Source organism: Triturus cristatus, chromosome 8, assembly GCF_964204655.1.
Source record: "Triturus cristatus chromosome 8, aTriCri1.1, whole genome shotgun sequence".
Lineage (NCBI taxonomy): Eukaryota > Metazoa > Chordata > Amphibia > Caudata > Salamandridae > Triturus > Triturus cristatus.
Window position 1 is genome coordinate 56,654,266 of NC_140591.1, and position 21,309 is coordinate 56,675,574.

General features: G+C 37.6%; 10 non-coding genes across 10 annotated transcripts; all 10 read left to right on the forward strand.

Moving 5' to 3' along the window:
* Positions 1-2,799: 2,799 nt before the first annotated feature.
* TRNAF-GAA (transfer RNA phenylalanine (anticodon GAA)) lies at positions 2,800-2,872 on the forward strand. The gene has a single exon. It is a non-coding gene; the product is annotated as a tRNA-Phe (tRNA).
* Positions 2,873-5,122: 2,250 nt separating this feature from the next.
* Positions 5,123-5,195, forward strand: TRNAF-GAA (transfer RNA phenylalanine (anticodon GAA)). The gene has a single exon. It is a non-coding gene; the product is annotated as a tRNA-Phe (tRNA).
* A 1,675-nt stretch (positions 5,196-6,870) lies between these two features.
* On the forward strand, positions 6,871-6,943 carry TRNAF-GAA (transfer RNA phenylalanine (anticodon GAA)). The gene has a single exon. It is a non-coding gene; the product is annotated as a tRNA-Phe (tRNA).
* Positions 6,944-8,039: 1,096 nt separating this feature from the next.
* TRNAF-GAA (transfer RNA phenylalanine (anticodon GAA)) lies at positions 8,040-8,112 on the forward strand. The gene has a single exon. It is a non-coding gene; the product is annotated as a tRNA-Phe (tRNA).
* A 1,674-nt stretch (positions 8,113-9,786) lies between these two features.
* On the forward strand, positions 9,787-9,859 carry TRNAF-GAA (transfer RNA phenylalanine (anticodon GAA)). Its single transcript has one exon. It is a non-coding gene; the product is annotated as a tRNA-Phe (tRNA).
* Positions 9,860-12,703: 2,844 nt separating this feature from the next.
* On the forward strand, positions 12,704-12,776 carry TRNAF-GAA (transfer RNA phenylalanine (anticodon GAA)). Its single transcript has one exon. It is a non-coding gene; the product is annotated as a tRNA-Phe (tRNA).
* A 1,096-nt stretch (positions 12,777-13,872) lies between these two features.
* Positions 13,873-13,945, forward strand: TRNAF-GAA (transfer RNA phenylalanine (anticodon GAA)). The gene has a single exon. It is a non-coding gene; the product is annotated as a tRNA-Phe (tRNA).
* Positions 13,946-15,620: 1,675 nt separating this feature from the next.
* On the forward strand, positions 15,621-15,693 carry TRNAF-GAA (transfer RNA phenylalanine (anticodon GAA)). Its single transcript has one exon. It is a non-coding gene; the product is annotated as a tRNA-Phe (tRNA).
* A 1,096-nt stretch (positions 15,694-16,789) lies between these two features.
* Positions 16,790-16,862, forward strand: TRNAF-GAA (transfer RNA phenylalanine (anticodon GAA)). Its single transcript has one exon. It is a non-coding gene; the product is annotated as a tRNA-Phe (tRNA).
* Positions 16,863-18,537: 1,675 nt separating this feature from the next.
* TRNAF-GAA (transfer RNA phenylalanine (anticodon GAA)) lies at positions 18,538-18,610 on the forward strand. Its single transcript has one exon. It is a non-coding gene; the product is annotated as a tRNA-Phe (tRNA).
* The last annotated feature ends 2,699 nt before the right edge of the window (positions 18,611-21,309 follow it).

Genomic DNA, 21,309 nt, shown 5'->3' on the forward strand with positions numbered 1-21,309 from the left:
GTCAACTCATATTGACTTTGTTTATAATGATCAAAACCTTTTATCAAGATAATCGACAATACAATTAATTCAACATATTATTTACTTTCTGTCTTTCTTTCAAACTTGCTTCCACCTCTCTTGTATTCAACTTTGCCTCCTTTATTTCCTAATTCTTCATTTAATTGAAAGTACAGCTTTGCCTGCATCAGCCTCCAGTTCCCCTTATACAAAACTGTTAGTAGTCAGATGACCTAGCTTGCCGACCCTCGCCATATAGGTCTGTGTTTCTGAGTATAAGTCCATTCATAGTTTACAAACATCATCTAACTAACTTGGCTCCTAAAAAGGAAATTCACCCATCAGACCAATTTAGCTACTGAATAATACTGGACAATTTAACACATAACTGCACATGCAGATAGAGTGACCAGGTTCTGCATTTATCTTTAACAATTATAAAAAATACAACAGAAAGGCAAAATTGCCAGCTGGATGAAATAGCTCAGTTGGGAGAGCAGTAGACTGAAGATCTAAAGGTCCCTGGTTCAATCCCGGCTTTAGGCACATTTTGAACTTCTGCTTTGCATGCCACAAATGCTATTTGGAGTCAACTCATATTGACGTTGTTTATAATGATCAAAACCTTTTATCAAGCTGATCGATAAGACAACCATTTCAACATATTTTTTACATTCTGTCTTTCTGTCAAACTTGCTTCCACCTCTCTTGTAATCAACTTTACCTGCTTTATTTGCCAATTCTTCCTTTAATTGAAAGTAAAGCTTTGCCTGCATCAGCCTCGAGTTCCCCTTATACAAAACTGTTAGTAGTCAGATGACCTAGTTTGCCTACCCTCGCCATATAGGTCTGTGTGTCTGAGTATAAGTCCATTCATAGTTTACAAACATCTTCTAACTAACTTGGCTCCTAAAAAGGAAATTCACCCATCAGACCAATTTAGCTGATGAATAATATTGGACAATTTAACACATAACTGCACATGCAGATAGAATGACCAGGGTCTGCATTTATCTTTAACAATTATCAAAAATACAACAGAAAGCCAAAATGGCCAGCTGGATGAAATAGCTCAGTTGGGAGAGTGTTAGATTGAAAATCTAAAAGTCCCTTGTTCAATGCTGGGTTTCGGAAAAGTCTGAGAGGTTTCTTGCTTCTCACAAAATATTTCTTGGTATCAGCTCAAGTTTTTCTTTCTTTATTTATCAAAATATTTGATCAACTGATCGACAACATGATCAATTCAACATAGAATTGTCTTTCTGTCCTCCTTCTAAATTTGCTTCCACCTCTCTTGCATTCAGCTTCGACTACAAATGTTTCCTATTTCATGCTTTTTTGTAAAGTAAACTCTTGTCTGCATCAGCTTCCACTTCTCCTTGAACACAGATTTCAGTATTCAGATGACATAGCTTACCTACTCAGGCCAAATACCTCTGTGTAATATGGTGCTAGTCCATTCAGAGTAAAAAAAAGCTACCTAACCTGGATCCGAAAAATGCTATTTACCTATTGCACCCGTTAACTGATGAATGATACAGGACATCTTAAAACATAGCTCTAGCATGAGGTTGAGCAGCTATTTTCTTGGGAAGTTTAAAAGAAAGGATGAAGACCCAAACTACCAGCAGGCCGAAATAGCTCAGTTGGGAGAGCGTTAGACTGAAGATCTAAAGGTCCCTGGTTCAGTCCCGGGTTTCGTCACAATTTAAACTTCTGCTTTTTATGTCACAAAAGCTGTTTGGAGTTAAATCAACGCTCTTCTTTATCAAAACCTTTTATCAATCTGATCAACAACACAATCAATTCAACATATTATTTACTTTCTGTCTTCCTTTCAAACTTGCTTCCACCTCTCTTGTATTCAACTATGCCTCATTTATTTGCAATTTCTTGCTTTATTTTAAAGTAAAGCTTTGCCTGCATCAGCCTCCAATTCCCCTTATACAAAACTGTCAGTAGTCAGATGACATAGCTTGTACACCCTGGCCATATAGGTCTGTGTTTCAGAGTATAAGTCAATTCAGAGTTTAGAAAAAAAATTCTACCTACCTTGTCCCCTAAAAAGGATATTCACTCATCAGACCAAGTTACCTGCTGAATGATACTGGACACTTTAACACATAACTATAAACGAAAATAGAATGACCAGGTTCTGTATGTATCGTCTACAATTTTTAATAATACATCAGGAGGCCACAGGGACTTGTTGTCTGAAATATCTCAGTTGGGAGATCGTTAGACTGAAGAGATTAAGGTCCCTGGTTCAATACCGGGTTTCGGCACAGTGCGAGGGGATCCTACATTCTTGCAAAATATTTCTTGAAATCAGCTCTAGTTTTTTTTTCTTTATTTGTCAAAATATTTTATCAACTGATCAACAACATGATAACTTCAACAAAAAGTTGTCTTTCTGTCCTCCTTCTAAACTTGCTTCCACCTCTCTTGCCATCAGCTTTGATGACGAATTTATCCTTTTTTATACTTTTTTCAAAGTAAACTCTTGTCTGCATCAGCTTTCACTTCTCCTTAAACAAAGTTGTCAGTATTGAGATGACATAGCTTACCTACTCAGGCGACATACGTCTGTGTAATACAGTGCTGGTCCACTCAGAGTTTTAAAAGAAAAATGACCTAACATTTATCCCAAAAACGCTACTCACCCATTTCACCAGTTAGCTGCTGAACAATGCAGGACACATTAAAACACAGCTCTAACCTCAGATTGAAAATCCAGGTTCTGCATCTCTGTTCTGGGATTGTTCAAAAAAAGAGGCTGAATACTACAGCTGGTGGCAGGCCGAAATAGCTCAGTTGGGAGAGCGTTAGACTGAAGATCTAAAGGTCCCTGGTTCGATCCCGGGTTTCGGCACATTTTGAACTTCTGCTTTGCATGCCACAAAGACTATTTTGAGTCAACTCATATTGACTTTGTTTATAATGATCAAAACCTTTTATCAAGCTATTCGATAAGACAACCATTTCAACATATTTTTTACATTCTGTCTTTCTGCCAAACTTGCTTCCACCTCTCTTGTATTCAACTTTACCTGCTTTATTTGCCAATTCTTCCTTTAATTGAAAGTAAAGCTTTGCCTGCATCAGCCTCGAGTTCCCCTTATACAAAACTGTTAGTAGTCAGATGACCTAGTTTGCCTACCCTCGCCATATAGGTCTGTGTGTCTGAGTATAAGTCCATTCATAGTTTACAAACATCTTCTAACTAACTTGGCTCCTAAAAAGGAAATTCACCCATCAGACCAATTTAGCTGCTGAATAATATTGGACAATTTAACACATAACTGCACATGCAGATAGAATGACCAGGGTCTGCATTTATCTTTAACAATTATCAAAAATACAACAGAAAGCCAAAATGGCCAGCTGGATGAAATAGCTCAGTTGGGAGAGTGTTAGATTGAAAATCTAAAAGTCCCTTGTTCAATGCTGGGTTTCGGAAAAGTCTGAGAGGTTTCTTGCTTCTCACAAAATATTTCTTGGTATCAGCTCAAGTTTTTCTTTCTTTATTTATCAAAATATTTGATCAACTGATCGACAACATGATCAATTCAACATGGAATTGTCTTTCTGTCCTCCTTCTAAATTTGCTTCCACCTCTCTTGCATTCAGCTTCGACTACAAATGTTTCCTATTTCATGCTTTTTTGTAAAGTAAACTCTTGTCTGCATCAGCTTCCACTTCTCCTTGAACACAGATTTCAGTATTCAGATGACATAGCTTACCTACTCAGGCCAAATACCTCTGTGTAATATGGTGCTAGTCCATTCAGAGTAAAAAAAAAAGCTACCTAACCTGGATCCGAAAAATGCTATTTACCTATTGCACCCGTTAACTGATGAATGATACAGGACATCTTAAAACATAGCTCTAGCATGAGGTTGAGCATCTATTTTCTTGGGAACTTTAAAAGAAAGGATGAAGACCCAAACTACCTGCAGGCCGAAATAGCTCAGTTGGGAGAGTGTTAGACTGAAGATCTAAAGGTCCCTGGTTCAATCCCGGGTTTCGCCACAACTTCTGCTTTTCATGTCACAAAAGCTGTTTGGAGTTAAATCAACGCTCTTCTTTATCAAAACGTTTCATCAATCTGATCAACAACACAATCAATTCAACATATTATTTACTTTCTGTCTTCCTTTCAAACTTGCTTCCACCTCTCTTGTATTCAACTATGCCTCATTTATTTGCAACTTCTTGCTTTATTTTAAAGTAAAGCTTTGCCTGCATCAGCCTCCAATTCCCCTTATACAAAACTGTCAGTAGTCAGATAACATAGCTTGTACACCCTGGCCATATAGGTCTGTGTTTCAGAGTATAAGTCAATTCAGAGTTTAGAAAAAAAAATTCTACCTACCTTGTCCCCTAAAAAGGATATTCACTCATCAGACCAAGTTACCTGCTGAATGATACTGGACACTTTAACACATAACTATAACCGAATATAGAATGACCAGGTTCTGTATGTATCGTCTACAATTATTAATAATACATCAGGAGGCCACAGGGACTTGTTGTCTGAAATATCTCAGTTGGGAGATCGTTAGACTGAAGAGATTAAGGTCCCTGGTTCAATCCCGGGTTTCGGCACAGTGCGAGGGGATCCTACATTCTTGCAAAATATTTCTTGAAATCAGCTCTAGTTTTTTTTTCTTTATTTGTCAAAATATTTTATCAACTGATCAACAACATGATAACTTCAACAAAAAGTTGTCTTTCTGTCCTCCTTCTAAACTTGCTTCCACCTCTCTTGCCATCAGCTTTGATGACGAATTTATCCTTTTTTATACTTTTTTCAAAGTAAACTCTTGTCTGCATCAGCTTTCACTTCCCCTTAAACAAAGTTGTCAGTATTGAGATGACATAGCTTACCTACTCAGGCGACATACGTCTGTGTAATACAGTGCCGGTCCACTCAGAGTTTTAAAAGAAAAACGACCTAACATTTATCCCAAAAACGCTACTCACCCATTTCACCAGTTAGCTGCTGAACAATGCAGGACACATTAAAACACAGCTCTAACCTCAGATTGAAAATCCAGGTTCTGCATCTCTGTTCTGGGATTGTTCAAAAAAAGAGGCTGAATACTATAGCTGCTGGCAAGCCGAAATAGCTCAGTTGGGAGAGCGTTAGACTGAAGATCTAAAGGTCCCTGGTTCGATCCCGGGTTTCGGCACATTTTGAACTTCTGCTTTGCATGCCACAAAGACTATTTTGAGTCAACTCATATTGACTTTGTTTATAATGATCAAAACCTTTTATCAAGATAATCGACAATACAATTAATTCAACATATTATTTACTTTCTGTCTTTCTTTCAAACTTGCTTCCACCTCTCTTGTATTCAACTTTGCCTCCTTTATTTCCCAATTCTTCCTTTAATTGAAAGTAAAGCTTTGCCTGCATCAGCCTCCAGTTCCCCTTATACAAAACTGTTAGTAGTCAGATGACCTAGCTTGCCGACCCTCGCCATATAGGTCTGTGTTTCTGAGTATAAGTTCTTTCATAGTTTACAAACATCATCTAACTAACTTGGCTCCTAAAAAGGAAATTCACCCATCAGACCAATTTAGCTACTGAATAATACTGGACAATTTAACACATAACTGCACATGCAGATAGAGTGACCAGGTTCTGCATTTATCTTTAACAATTATAAAAAATACAACAGAAAGCCGAAATTGCCAGCTGGATGAAATAGCTCAGTTGGGAGAGCAGTAGACTGAAGATCTAAAGGTCCCTGGTACAATCCCGGGTTTAGGCACATTTTGAACTTCTGCTTTGCATGCCACAAATGCTATTTGGAGTCAACTCATATTGACGTTGTTTATAATGATCAAAACCTTTTATCAAGCTATTCGATAAGACAACCATTTCAACATATTTTTTACATTCTGTCTTTCTGTCAAACTTGCTTCCACCTCTCTTGTATTCAACTTTACCTGCTTTATTTGCCAATTCTTCCTTTAATTGAAAGTAAAGCTTTGCCTGCATCAGCCTCGAGTTCCCCTTATACAAAACTGTTAGTAGTCAGATGACCTAGTTTGCCTACCCTCGCCATATAGGTCTGTGTGTCTGAGTATAAGTCCATTCATAGTTTACAAACATCTTCTAACTAACTTGGCTCCTAAAAAGGAAATTCACCCATCAGACCAATTTAGCTGCTGAATAATATTGGACAATTTAACACATAACTGCACATGCAGATAGAATGACCAGGGTCTGCATTTATCTTTAACAATTATCAAAAATACAACAGAAAGCCAAAATGGCCAGCTGGATGAAATAGCTCAGTTGGGAGAGTGTTAGATTGAAAATCTAAAAGTCCCTTGTTCAATGCTGGGTTTCGGAAAAGTCTGAGAGGTTTCTTGCTTCTCACAAAATATTTCTTGGTATCAGCTCAAGTTTTTCTTTCTTTATTTATCAAAATATTTGATCAACTGATCGACAACATGATCAATTCAACATAGAATTGTCTTTCTGTCCTCCTTCTAAATTTGCTTCCACCTCTCTTGCATTCAGCTTCGACATCAAATGTTTCCTATTTCATGCTTTTTTGTAAAGTAAACTCTTGTCTGCATCAGCTTCCACTTCTCCTTGAACACAGATTTCAGTATTCAGATGACATAGCTTACCTACTCAGGCCAAATACCTCTGTGTAATATGGTGCTAGTCCATTCAGAGTAAAAAAAAAAGCTACCTAACCTGGATCCGAAAAATGCTATTTACCTATTGCACCCGTTAACTGATGAATGATACAGGACATCTTAAAACATAGCTCTAGCATGAGGTTGAGCATCTATTTTCTTGGGAAGTTTAAAAAAAAGGATGAAGACCCAAACTACCAGCAGGCCGAAATAGCTCAGTTGGGAGAGCGTTAGACTGAAGATCTAAAGGTCCCTGGTTCAATCCCGGGTTTCGGCACAATTTCAACTTCTGCTTTTCATGTCACAAAAGCTGTTTGGAGTTAAATCAACGCTCTTCTTTATCAAAACCTTTCATCAATCTGATCAACAACACAATCAATTCAACATATTATTTACTTTCTGTCTTCCTTTCAAACTTGCTTCCACCTCTCTTGTATTCAACTATGCCTCATTTATTTGCAACTTCTTGCTTTATTTTAAAGTAAAGCTTTGCCTGCATCAGCCTCCAATTCCCCTTATACAAAACTGTCAGTAGTCAGATTGCATAGCTTGTACACCCTGGCCATATAGGTCTGTGTTTCAGAGTATAAGTCAATTCAGAGTTTAGAAAAAAAAATTCTACCTACCTTGTCCCCTAAAAAGGATATTCACTCATCAGACCAAGTTACCTGCTGAATGATACTGGACACTTTAACACTTAACTATAAACGAAAATAGAATGACCAGGTTCTGTATGTATCGTCTACAATTATTAATAATACATCAGGAGGCCACAGGGACTTGTTGGCTGAAATATCTCAGTTGGGAGATCGTTAGACTGAAGAGATTAAGGTCCCTGGTTCAATCCCGGGTTTCGGCACAGTGCGAGGGGATCCTACATTCTTGCAAAATATTTCGTGAAATCAGCTCTAGTTTTTTTTTCTTTATTTGTCAAAATATTTTATCAACTGATCAACAACATGATAACTTCAACAAAAAGTTGTCTTTCTGTCCTCCTTCTAAACTTGCTTCCACCTCTCTTGTCATCAGCTTTGATGACGAATTTATCCTTTTTTATACTTTTTTCAAAGTAAACTCTTGTCTGCATCAGCTTTCACTTCTCCTTAAACAAAGTTGTCAGTATTGAGATGACATAGCTTACCTAATAAGGCGACATACGTCTGTGTAATACAGTGCTGGTCCACTCAGAGTTTTAAAAGAAAAACGACCTAACATTTATCCCAAAAACGCTACTCACCCATTTCACCAGTTAGCTGCTGAACAATGCACGACACATTAAAACACAGCTCTAACCTCAGATTGAAAATCCAGGTTCTGCATCTCTGTTCTGGGATTGTTCAAAAAAAGAGGCTGAATACTATAGCTGCTGGCAGGCCGAAATAGCTCAGTTGGGAGAGCGTTAGACTGAAGATCTAAAGGTCCCTGGTTCAATCCCGGGTTTCGGCACATTTTGAACTTCTGCTTTGCATGCCACAAAGACTATTTTGATTCAACTCATATTGACTTTGTTTATAATAATCAAACCTTTTATCAAGATAATCGACAATACAATTAATTCAACATATTATTTACTTTCTGTCTTTCTTTCAAACTTGCTTCCACCTCTCTTGTATTCAACTTTGCCTCATTTATTTCCCAATTCTTCCTTTAATTGAAAGTAAAGCTTTGCCTGCATCAGCCTCCAGTTCCCCTTATACAAAACTGTTAGTAGTCAGATGACCTAGCTTGCCGACCCTCGCCATATAGGTCTGTGTTTCTGAGTATAAGTCCATTCATAGTTTACAAACATCATCTAACTAACTTGGCTCCTAAAAAGGAAATTCACCCATCAGACCAATTTAGCTACTGAATAATACTGGACAATTTAACACATAACTGCACATGCAGATAGAGTGACCAGGTTCTGCATTTATCTTTAACAATTATAAAAAATACAACAGAAAGCCTAAATTGCCAGCTGGATGAAATAGCTCAGTTGGGAGAGCAGTAGACTGAAGATCTAAAGGTCCCTGGTTCAATCCCGGGTTTAGGCACATTTTGAACTTCTGCTTTGCATGCCACAAATGCTATTTGGAGTCAACTCATATTGACGTTGTTTATAATGATCAAAACCTTTTATCAAGCTATTCGATAAGACAACCATTTCAACATATTTTTTACATTCTGTCTTTCTGTCAAACTTGCTTCCACCTCTCTTGTATTCAACTTTACCTGCTTTATTTGCCAATTCTTCCTTTAATTGAAAGTAAAGCTTTGCCTGCATCAGCCTCGAGTTCCCCTTATACAAAACTGTTAGTAGTCAGATGACCTAGTTTGCCTACCCTCGCCATATAGGTCTGTGTGTCTGAGTATAAGTCCATTCATAGTTTACAAACATCTTCTAACTAACTTGGCTCCTAAAAAGGAAATTCACCCATCAGACCAATTTAGCTACTGAATAATATTGGACAATTTAACACATAACTGCACATGCAGATAGAATGACCAGGGTCTGCATTTATCTTTAACAATTATCAAAAATACAACAGAAAGCCAAAATGGCCAGCTGGATGAAATAGCTCAGTTGGGAGAGTGTTAGATTGAAAATCTAAAAGTCCCTTGTTCAATGCTGGGTTTCGGAAAAGTCTGAGAGGTTTCTTGCTTCTCACAAAATATTTCTTGGTATCAGCTCAAGTTTTTCTTTCTTTATTTATCAAAATATTTGATCAACTGATCGACAACATGATCAATTCAACATAGAATTGTCTTTCTGTCCTCCTTCTAAATTTGCTTCCACCTCTCTTGCATTCAGCTTCGACTACAAATGTTTCCTATTTCATGCTTTTTTGTAAAGTAAACTCTTGTCTGCATCCGCTTCCACTTCTCCTTGAACACAGATTTCAGTATTCAGATGACATAGCTTACCTACTCAGGCCAAATACCTCTGTGTAATATGGTGCTAGTCCATTCAGAGTAAAAAAAAAAGCTACCTAACCTGGATCCGAAAAATGCTATTTACCTATTGCACCCGTTAACTGATGAATGATACAGGACATCTTAAAACATAGCTCTAGCATGAGGTTGAGCATCTATTTTCTTGGGAAGTTTAAAAGAAAGGATGAAGACCCAAACTACCAGCAGGCCGAAATAGCTCAGTTGGGAGAGCGTTAGACTGAAGATCTAAAGGTCCCTGGTTCAATCCCGGGTTTCGGCACAATTTCAACTTCTGCTTTTCATGTCACAAAAGCTGTTTGGAGTTAAATCAACGCTCTTCTTTATCAAAACCTTTCATCAATCTGATCAACAACACAATCAATTCAACATATTATTTACTTTCTGTCTTCCTTTCAAACTTGCTTCCACCTCTCTTGTATTCAACTATGCCTCATTTATTTGCAACTTCTTGCTTTATTTTAAAGTAAAGCTTTGCCTGCATCAGCCTCCAATTCCCCTTATACAAAACTGTCAGTAGTCAGATGACATAGCTTGTACACCCTGGCCATATAGGTCTGTGTTTCAGAGTATAAGTCAATTCAGAGTTTAGAAAAAAAAATTCTACCTACCTTGTCCCCTAAAAAGGATATTCACTCATCAGACCAAGTTACCTGCTGAATGATACTGGACACTTTAACACATAACTATAAACGAAAATAGAATGACCAGGTTCTGTATGTATCGTCTACAATTATTAATAATACATCAGGAGGCCACAGGGACTTGTTGGCTGAAATATCTCAGTTGGGAGATCGTTAGACTGAAGAGATTAAGGTCCCGGGTTCAATCCTGGGTTTCGGCACAGTGCGAGGGGATCCTACATTCTTGCAAAATATTTCTTGAAATCAGCTCTAGTTTTTTTTTCTTTATTTGTCAAAATATTTTATCAACTGATCAACAACATGATAACTTCAACAAAAAGTTGTCTTTCTGTCCTCCTTCTAAACTTGCTTCCACCTCTCTTGCCATCAGCTTTGATGACGAATTTATCCTTTTTTATACTTTTTTCAAAGTAAACTCTTGTCTGCATCAGCTTTCACTTCTCCTTAAACAAAGTTGTCAGTATTGAGATGACATAGCTTACCTACTCAGGCGACATACGTCTGTGTAATACAGTGCTGGTCCACTCAGAGTTTTAAAAGAAAAACGACCTAACATTTATCCCAAAAACGCTACTCACCCATTTCACCAGTTAGCTGCTGAACAATGCAGGACACATTAAAACACAGCTCTAACCTCAGATTGAAAATCCAGGTTCTGCATCTCTGTTCTGGGATTGTTTAAAAAAAGAGGCTGAATTCTATAGCTGCTGGCAGGCCGAAATAGCTCAGTTGGGAGAGCGTTAGACTGAAGGTCTAAAGGTCCCTGGTTCGATCCCGGGTTTCGGCACATTTTGAACTTCTGCTTTGCATGCCACAAAGACTATTTTGAGTCAACTCATATTGACTTTGTTTATAATGATCAAAACCTTTTATCAAGATAATTGACAATACAATTAATTCAACATATTATTTACTTTCTGTCTTTCTTTCAAACTTGCTTCCACCTCTCTTGTATTCAACTTTGCCTCCTTTATTTCCCAATTCTTCCTTTAATTGAAAGTAAAGCTTTGCCTGCAAAAGCCTCCAGTTCCCCTTATACAAAACTGTTAGTAGTCAGATGACCTAGCTTGCCGACCCTCGCCATATAGGTCTGTGTTTCTGAGTATAAGTCATTTCATAGTTTACAAACATCATCTAACTAACTTGGCTCCTAAAAAGGAAATTTACCCATCAGACCAATTTAGCTACTGAATAATACTGGACAATTTAACACATAACTGCACATGCAGATAGAGTGACCAGGTTCTGCATTTATCTTTAACAATTATAAAAAATACAACAGAAAGCCGAAATTGCCAGCTGGATGAAATAGCTCAGTTGGGAGAGCAGTAGACTGAAGATCTAAAGGTCCCTGGTTCAATCCCGTGTTTAGGCACATTTTGAACTTCTGCTTTGCATGCCACAAATGCTATTTGGAGTCAACTCATATTGACGTTGTTTATAATGATCAAAACCTTTTATCAAGCTATTCGATAAGACAACCATTTCAACATATTTTTTACATTCTGTCTTTCTGTCAAACTTGCTTCCACCTCTCTTGTATTCAACTTTACCTGCTTTATTTGCCAATTCTTCCTTTAATTGAAAGTAAAGCTTTGCCTGCATCAGCCTCGAGTTCCCCTTATACAAAACTGTTAGTAGTCAGATGACCTAGTTTGCCTACCCTCGCCATATAGGTCTGTGTGTCTGAGTATAAGTCCATTCATAGTTTACAAACATCTTCTAACTAACTTGGCTCCTAAAAAGGAAATTCACCCATCAGACCAATTTAGCTGCTGAATAATATTGGACAATTTAACACATAACTGCACATGCAGATAGAATGGCCAGGGTCTGCATTTATCTTTAACAATTATCAAAAATACAACAGAAAGCCAAAATGGCCAGCTGGATGAAATAGCTCAGTTGGGAGAGTGTTGGATTGAAAATCTAAAAGTCCCTTGTTCAATGCTGGGTTTCGGAAAAGTCTGAGAGGTTTCTTGCTTCTCACAAAATATTTCTTGGTATCAGCTCAAGTTTTTCTTTCTTTATTTATCAAAATATTTGATCAACTGATCGACAACATGATCAATTCAACATAGAATTGTCTTTCTGTCCTCCTTCTAAATTTGCTTCCACCTCTCTTGCATTCAGCTTCGACATCAAATGTTTCCTATTTCATGCTTTTTTGTAAAGTAAACTCTTGTCTGCATCAGCTTCCACTTCTCCTTGAACACAGATTTCAGTATTCAGATGACATAGCTTACCTACTCAGGCCAAATACCTCTGTGTAATATGGTGCTAGTCCATTCAGAGTAAAAAAAAAAGCTACCTAACCTGGATCCGAAAAATGCTATTTACCTATTGCACCCGTTAACTGATGAATGATACAGGACATCTTAAAACATAGCTCTAGCATGAGGTTGAGCATCTATTTTCTTGGGAAGTTTAAAAAAAAGGATGAAGACCCAAACTACCAGCAGGCCGAAATAGCTCAGTTGGGAGAGCGTTAGACTGAAGATCTAAAGGTCCCTGGTTCAATCCCGGGTTTCGGCACAATTTCAACTTCTGCTTTTCATGTCACAAAAGCTGTTTGGAGTTAAATCAACGCTCTTCTTTATCAAAACCTTTCATCAATCTGATCAACAACACAATCAATTCAACATATTATTTACTTTCTGTCTTCCTTTCAAACTTGCTTCCACCTCTCTTGTATTCAACTATGCCTCATTTATTTGCAACTTCTTGCTTTATTTTAAAGTAAAGCTTTGCCTGCATCAGCCTCCAATTCCCCTTATACAAAACTGTCAGTAGTCAGATTGCATAGCTTGTACACCCTGGCCATATAGGTCTGTGTTTCAGAGTATAAGTCAATTCAGAGTTTAGAAAAAAAAATTCTACCTACCTTGTCCCCTAAAAAGGATATTCACTCATCAGACCAAGTTACCTGCTGAATGATACTGGACACTTTAACACATAACTATAAACGAAAATAGAATGACCAGGTTCTGTATGTATCGTCTACAATTATTAATAATACATCAGGAGGCCACAGGGACTTGTTGGCTATAATATCTCAGTTGGGAGATCGTTAGACTGAAGAGATTAAGGTCCCTGGTTCAATCCCGGGTTTCGGCACAGTGCGAGGGGATCCTACATTCTTGCAAAATATTTCTTGAAATCAGCTCTAGTTTTTTTTTCTTTATTTGTCAAAATATTTTATCAACTGATCAACAACATGATAACTTCAACAAAAAGTTGTCTTTCTGTCCTCCTTCTAAACTTGCTTCCACCTCTCTTGCCATCAGCTTTGATGACGAATTTATCCTTTTTTATACTTTTTTCAAAGTAAACTCTTATCTGCATCAGCTTTCACTTCTCCTTAAACAAAGTTGTCAGTATTGAGATGACATAGCTTACCTACTCAGGCGACATACGTCTGTGTAATACAGTGCTGGTCCACTCAGAGTTTTAAAAGAAAAACGACCTAACATTTATCCCAAAAACGCTACTCACCCATTTCACCAGTTAGCTGCTGAACAATGCAGGACACATTAAAACACAGCTCTAACCTCAGATTGAAAATCCAGGTTCTGCATCTCTGTTCTGGGATTGTTCAAAAAAAGAGGCTGAATACTATAGCTGCTGGCAGGCCGAAATAGCTCAGTTGGGAGAGCGTTAGACTGAAGATCTAAAGGTCCCTGGTTCGATCCCGGGTTTCGGCACATTTTGAACTTCTGCATTGCATGCCACAAAGACTATTTTGAGTCAACTCATATTGACTTTGTTTATAATGATCAAAACCTTTTATCAAGATAATTGACAATACAATTAATTCAACATATTATTTACTTTCTGTCTTTCTTTCAAACTTGCTTCCACCTCTCTTGTATTCAACTTTGCCTCCTTTATTTCCCAATTCTTCCTTTAATTGAAAGTAAAGCTTTGCCTGCAAAAGCCTCCAGTTCCCCTTATACAAAACTGTTAGTAGTCAGATGACCTAGCTTGCCGACCCTCGCCATATAGGTCTGTGTTTCTGAGTATAAGTCCATTCATAGTTTACAAACATCATCTAACTAACTTGGCTCCTAAAAAGGAAATTTACCCATCAGACCAATTTAGCTACTGAATAATACTGGACAATTTAACACATAACTGCACATGCAGATAGAGTGACCAGGTTCTGCATTTATCTTTAACAATTATAAAAAATACAACAGAAAGCCGAAATTGCCAGCTGGATGAAATAGCTCAGTTGGGAGAGCAGTAGACTGAATATCTAAAGGTCCCTGGTTCAATCCCGTGTTTAGGCACATTTTGAACTTCTGCTTTGCATGCCACAAATGCTATTTGGAGTCAACTCATATTGACGTTGTTTATAATGATCAAAACCTTTTATCAAGCTATTCGATAAGACAACCATTTCAACATATTTTTTACATTCTGTCTTTCTGTCAAACTTGCTTCCACCTCTCTTGTATTCAACTTTACCTGCTTTATTTGCCAATTCTTCCTTTAATTGAAAGTAAAGCTTTGCCTGCATCAGCCTCGAGTTCCCCTTATACAAAACTGTTAGTAGTCAGATGACCTAGTTTGCCTACCCTCGCCATATAGGTCTGTTTGTCTGAGTATAAGTCCATTCATAGTTTACAAACATCTTCTAACTAACTTGGCTCCTAAAAAGGAAATTCACCCATCAGACCAATTTAGCTGCTGACTAATATTGGACAATTTAACACATAACTGCACATGCAGATAGAATGGCCAGGGTCTGCATTTATCTTTAACAATTATCAAAAATACAACAGAAAGCCAAAATGGCCAGCTGGATGAAATAGCTCAGTTGGGAGAGTGTTGGATTGAAAATCTAAAAGTCCCTTGTTCAATGCTGGGTTTCGGAAAAGTCTGAGAGGTTTCTTGCTTCTCACAAAATATTTCTTGGTATCAGCTCAAGTTTTTCTTTCTTTATTTATCAAAATATTTGATCAACTGATCGACAACATGATCAATTCAACATAGAATTGTCTTTCTGTCCTCCTTCTAAATTTGCTTCCACCTCTCTTGCATTCAGCTTCGACATCAAATGTTTCCTATTTCATGCTTTTTTGTAAAGTAAACTCTTGTCTGCATCAGCTTCCACTTCTCCTTGAACACAGATTTCAGTATTCAGATGACATAGCGTACCTACTCAGGCCAAATACCTCTGTGTAATATGGTGCTAGTCCATTCAGAGTAAAAAAAAAAGCTACCTAACCTGGATCCGAAAAATGCTATTTACCTATTGCACCCGTTAACTGATGAATGATACAGGACATCTTAAAACATAGCTCTAGCATGAGGTTGAGCTTTTATTTTCTTGGGAAGTTTAAAAAAAAGGATGAAGACCCAAACTACCAGCAGGCCGAAATAGCTCAGTTGGGAGAGCGTTAGACTGAAGATCTAAAGGTCCCTGGTTCAATCCCGGGTTTCGGCACAATTTCAACTTCTGCTTTTCATGTCACAAAAGCTGTTTGGAGTTAAATCAACGCTCTTCTTTATCAAAACCTTTCATCAATCTGATCAACAACACAATCAATTCAACATATTATTTACTTTCTGTCTTCCTTTCAAACTTGCTTCCACCTCTCTTGTATTCAACTATGCCTCATTTATTTGCAACTTCTTGCTTTATTTTAAAGTAAAGCTTTGCCTGCATCAGCCTCCAATTCCCCTTATACAAAACTGTCAGTAGTCAGATGACATAGCTTGTACACCCTGGCCATATAGGTCTGTGTTTCAGAGTATAAGTCAATTCAGAGTTTAGAAAAAAAAATTCTACCTACCTTGTCCCCTAAAAAGGATATTCACTCATCAGACCAAGTTACCTGCTGAATGATACTGGACACTTTAACACATAACTATAAACGAAAATAGAATGACCAGGTTCTGTATGTATCGTCTACAATTATTAATAATACATCAGGAGGCCACAGGGACTTGTTGGCTGAAATATCTCAGTTGGGAGATCGTTAGACTGAAGAGATTAAGGTCCCTGGTTCAATCCCGGGTTTCGGCACAGTGCGAGGGGATCCTACATTCTTGCAAAATATTTCTTGAAATCAGCTCTAGTTTTTTTTTTTTTATTTGTCAAAATATTTTATCAACTGATCAACAACATGATAACTTCAACAAAAAGTTGTCTTTCTGTCCTCCACCTAAACTTGCTTCCACCTCTCTTGCCATCAGCTTTGATGACGAATTTATCCTTTTTTATACTTTTTTCAAAGTAAACTCTTGTCTGCATCAGTTTTCACTTCTCCTTAAACAAAGTTGTCAGTATTGAGATGACATAGCTTACCTACTCAGGCGACATACGTCTGTGTAATACAGTGCTGGTCCACTCAGAGTTTTAAAAGAAAAACGACCTAACATTTATCCCAAAAACGCTACTCACCCATTTCACCAGTTAGCTGCTGAACAATGCAGGACACATTAAAACACAGCTCTAACCTCAGATTGAAAATCCAGGTTCTGCATCTCTGTTCTGGGATTGTTCAAAAAAAGAGGCTGAATACTATAGCTGCTGGCAGGCCGAAATAGCTCAGTTGGGAGAGCGTTAGACTGAAGATCTAAAGGTCCCTGGTTCGATCCCGGGTTTCGGCACATTTTGAACTTCTGCTTTGCATGCCACAAAGACTATTTTGAGTCAACTGATATTGACTTTGTTTATAATGATCAAAACCTTTTATCAAGATAATTGACAATACAATTAATTCAACATATTATTTACTTTCTGTCTTTCTTTCAAACTTGCTTCCACCTCTCTTGTATTCAACTTTGCCTCCTTTATTTCCCAATTCTTCCTTTAATTGAAAGTAAAGCTTTGCCTGCAAAAGCCTCCAGTTCCCCTTATACAAAACTGTTAGTAGTCAGATGACCTAGCTTGCCGACCCTCGCCATATAGGTCTGTGTTTCTGAGTATAAGTCCATTCATAGTTTACAAACATCATCTAACTAACTTGGCTCCTAAAAAGGAAATTTACCCATCAGACCAATTTAGCTACTGAATAATACTGGACAATTTAACACATAACTGCACATGCAGATAGAGTGACCAGGTTCTGCATTTATCTTTAACAATTATAAAAAATACAACAGAAAGCCGAAATTGCCAGCTGGATGAAATAGCTCAGTTGGGAGAGCAGTAGACTGAAGATCTAAAGGTCCCTGGTTCAATCCCGTGTTTAGGCACATTTTGAACTTCTGCTTTGCATGCCACAAATGCTATTTGGAGTCAACTCATATTGACGTTGTTTATAATGATCAAAACCTTTTATCAAGCTATTCGATAAGACAACCATTTCAACATATTTTTTACATTCTGTCTTTCTGTCAAACTTGCTTCCACCTCTCTTGTATTCAACTTTACCTGCTTTATTTGCCAATTCTTCCTTTAATGGAAAGTAAAGCTTTGCCTGCATCAGCCTCGAGTTCCCCTTATACAAAACTGTTAGTAGTCAGATGACCTAGTTTGCCTACCCTCGCCATATAGGTCTGTGTGTCTGAGTATAAGTCCATTCATAGTTTACAAACATCTTCTAACTAACTTGGCTCCTAAAAAGGAAATTCACCCATCAGACCAATTTAGCTGCTGAATAATATTGGACAATTTAACACATAACTGCACATGCAGATAGAATGGCCAGGGTCTGCATTTATCTTTAACAATTATCAAAAATACAACAGAAAGCCAAAATGGCCAGCTGGATGAAATAGCTCAGTTGGGAGAGTGTTGGATTGAAAATCTAAAAGTCCCTTGTTCAATGCTGGGTTTCGGAAAAGTCTGAGAGGTTTCTTGCTTCTCACAAAATATTTCTTGGTATCAGCTCAAGTTTTTCTTTCTTTATTTATCAAAATATTTGATCAACTGATCGACAACATGATCAATTCAACATAGAATTGTCTTTCTGTCCTCCTTCTAAATTTGCTTCCACCTCTCTTGCATTCAGCTTCGACATCAAATGTTTCCTATTTCATGCTTTTTTGTAAAGTAAACTCTTGTCTGCATCAGCTTCCACTTCTCCTTGAACACAGATTTCAGTATTCAGATGACATAGCTTACCTACTCAGGCCAAATACCTCTGTGTAATATGGTGCTAGTCCATTCAGAGTAAAAAAAAAAGCTACCTAACCTGGATCCGAAAAATGCTATTTACCTATTGCACCCGTTAACTGATGAATGATACAGGACATCTTAAAACATAGCTCTAGCATGAGGTTGAGCATCTATTTTCTTGGGAAGTTTAAAAAAAAGGATGAAGACCCAAACTACCAGCAGGCCGAAATAGCTCAGTTGGGAGAGCGTTAGACTGAAGATCTAAAGGTCCCTGGTTCAATCCCGGGTTTCGGCACAATTTCAACTTCTGCTTTTCATGTCACAAAAGCTGTTTGGAGTTAAATCAACGCTCTTCTTTATCAAAACCTTTCATCAATCTGATCAACAACACAATCAATTCAACATATTATTTACTTTCTGTCTTCCTTTCAAACTTGCTTCCACCTCTCTTGTATTCAACTATGCCTCATTTATTTGCAACTTCTTGCTTTATTTTAAAGTAAAGCTTTGCCTGCATCAGCCTCCAATTCCCCTTATACAAAACTGTCAGTAGTCAGATTGCATAGCTTGTACACCCTGGCCATATAGGTCTGTGTTTCAGAGTATAAGTCAATTCAGAGTTTAGAAAAAAAAATTCTACCTACCTTGTCCCCTAAAAAGGATATTCACTCATCAGACCAAGTTACCTGCTGAATGATACTGGACACTTTAACACATAACTATAAACGAAAATAGAATGACCAGGTTCTGTATGTATCGTCTACAATTATTAATAATACATCAGGAGGCCACAGGGACTTGTTGGCTGAAATATCTCAGTTGGGAGATCGTTAGACTGAAGAGATTAAGGTCCCTGGTTCAATCCCGGGTTTCGGCACAGTGCGAGGGGATCCTACATTCTTGCAAAATATTTCTTGAAATCAGCTCTAGTTTTTTTTTCTTTATTTGTCAAAATATTTTATCAACTGATCAACAACATGATAACTTCAACAAAAAGTTGTCTTTCTGTCCTCCTTCTAAACTTGCTTCCACCTCTCTTGCCATCAGCTTTGATGACGAATTTATCCTTTTTTATACTTTTTTCAAAGTAAACTCTTGTCTGCATCAGCTTTCACTTCTCCTTAAACAAAGTTGTCAGTATTGAGATGACATAGCTTACCTACTCAGGCGACATACATCTGTGTAATAAGGTGCTGGTCCACTCAGAGTTTTAAAAGAAAAACGACCTAACATTTATCCCAAAAACGCTACTCACCCATTTCACCAGTTAGCTGCTGAACAATGCAGGACACATTAAAACACAGCTCTAACCTCAGATTGAAAATCCAGGTTCTGCATCTCTGTTCTGGGATTGTTCAAAAAAAGAGGCTGAATACTATAGCTGCTGGCAGGCTGAAATAGCTCAGTTGGGAGTGCGTTAGACTGAAGATCTAAAGGTCCCTGGTTCGATCCCGGGTTTCGGCACATTTGGAACTTCTGCTTTGCATGCCACAAAGACTATTTTGAGTCAACTCATATTGACTTTGTTTATAATCATCAAAACCTTTTATCAAGATAATCGACAATACAATTAATTCAACATATTATTTACTTTCTGTCTTTCTTTCAAACTTGCTTCCACCTCTCTTGTATTCAACTTTGCCTCCTTTATTTCCCAATTCTTCCTTTAATTGAAAGTAAAGCTTTGCCTGCATCAGCCTCCAGTTCCCCTTATACAAAACTGTTAGTAGTCAGATGACCTAGCTTGCCGACCCTCGCCATATAGGTCTGTGTTTCTGAGTATAAGTCCATTCATAGTTTACAAACATCATCTAACTGACTTGGCTCCTAAAAAGGAAATTCACCCATCAGACCAATTTAGCTACTGAATAATACTGGACAATTTAACACATAACTGCACATGCAGATAGAGTGACCAGGTTCTGCATTTATCTTTAACAATTATAAAAAATACAACAGAAAGCCGAAATTGCCAGCTGGATGAAATAGCTCAGTTGGGAGAGCAGTAGACTGAAGATCTAAAGGTCCCTGGTTCAATCCCGGGTTTAGGCACATTTTGAACTTCTGCTTTGCATGCCACAAATGCTATTTGGAGTCAACTCATATTGACGTTGTTTATAATGATCAAAACCTTTTATCAAGCTATTCGATAAGACAACCATTTCAACATATTTTTTACATTCTGTCTTTCTGTCAAACTTGCTTCCACCTCTCTTGTATTCAACTTTACCTGCTTTATTTGCCAATTCTTCCTTTAATTGAAAGTAAAGCTTTGCCTGCATCAGCCTCGAGTTCCCCTTATACAAAACTGTTAGTAGTCAGATGACCTAGTTTGCCTACCCTCGCCATATAGGTCTGTGTGTCTGAGTATAAGTCCATTCATAGTTTACAAACATCTTCTAACTAACTTGGCTCCTAAAAAGGAAATTCACCCATCAGACCAATTTAGCTGCTGAATAATATTGGACAATTTAACACATAACTGCACATGCAGATAGAATGGCCAGGGTCTGCATTTATCTTTAACAATTATCAAAAATACAACAGAAAGCCAAAATGGCCAGCTGGATGAAATAGCTCAGTTGGGAGAGTGTTGGATTGAAAATCTAAAAGTCCCTTGTTCAATGCTGGGTTTCGGAAAAGTCTGAGAGGTTTCTTGCTTCTCACAAAATATTTCTTGGTATCAGCTCAAGTTTTTCTTTCTTTATTTATCAAAATATTTGATCAACTGATCGACAACATGATCAATTCAACATAGAATTGTCTTTCTGTCCTCCTTCTAAATTTGCTTCCACCTCTCTTGCATTCAGCTGCGACATCAAATGTTTCCTATTTAATGCTTTTTTGTAAAGTAAACTCTTGTCTGCATCAGCTTCCACTTCTCCTTGAACACAGATTTCAGTATTCAGATGACATAGCTTACCTACTCAGGCCAAATACCTCTGTGTAATATGGTGCTAGTCCATTCAGAGTAAAAAACAAAAGCTACCTAAC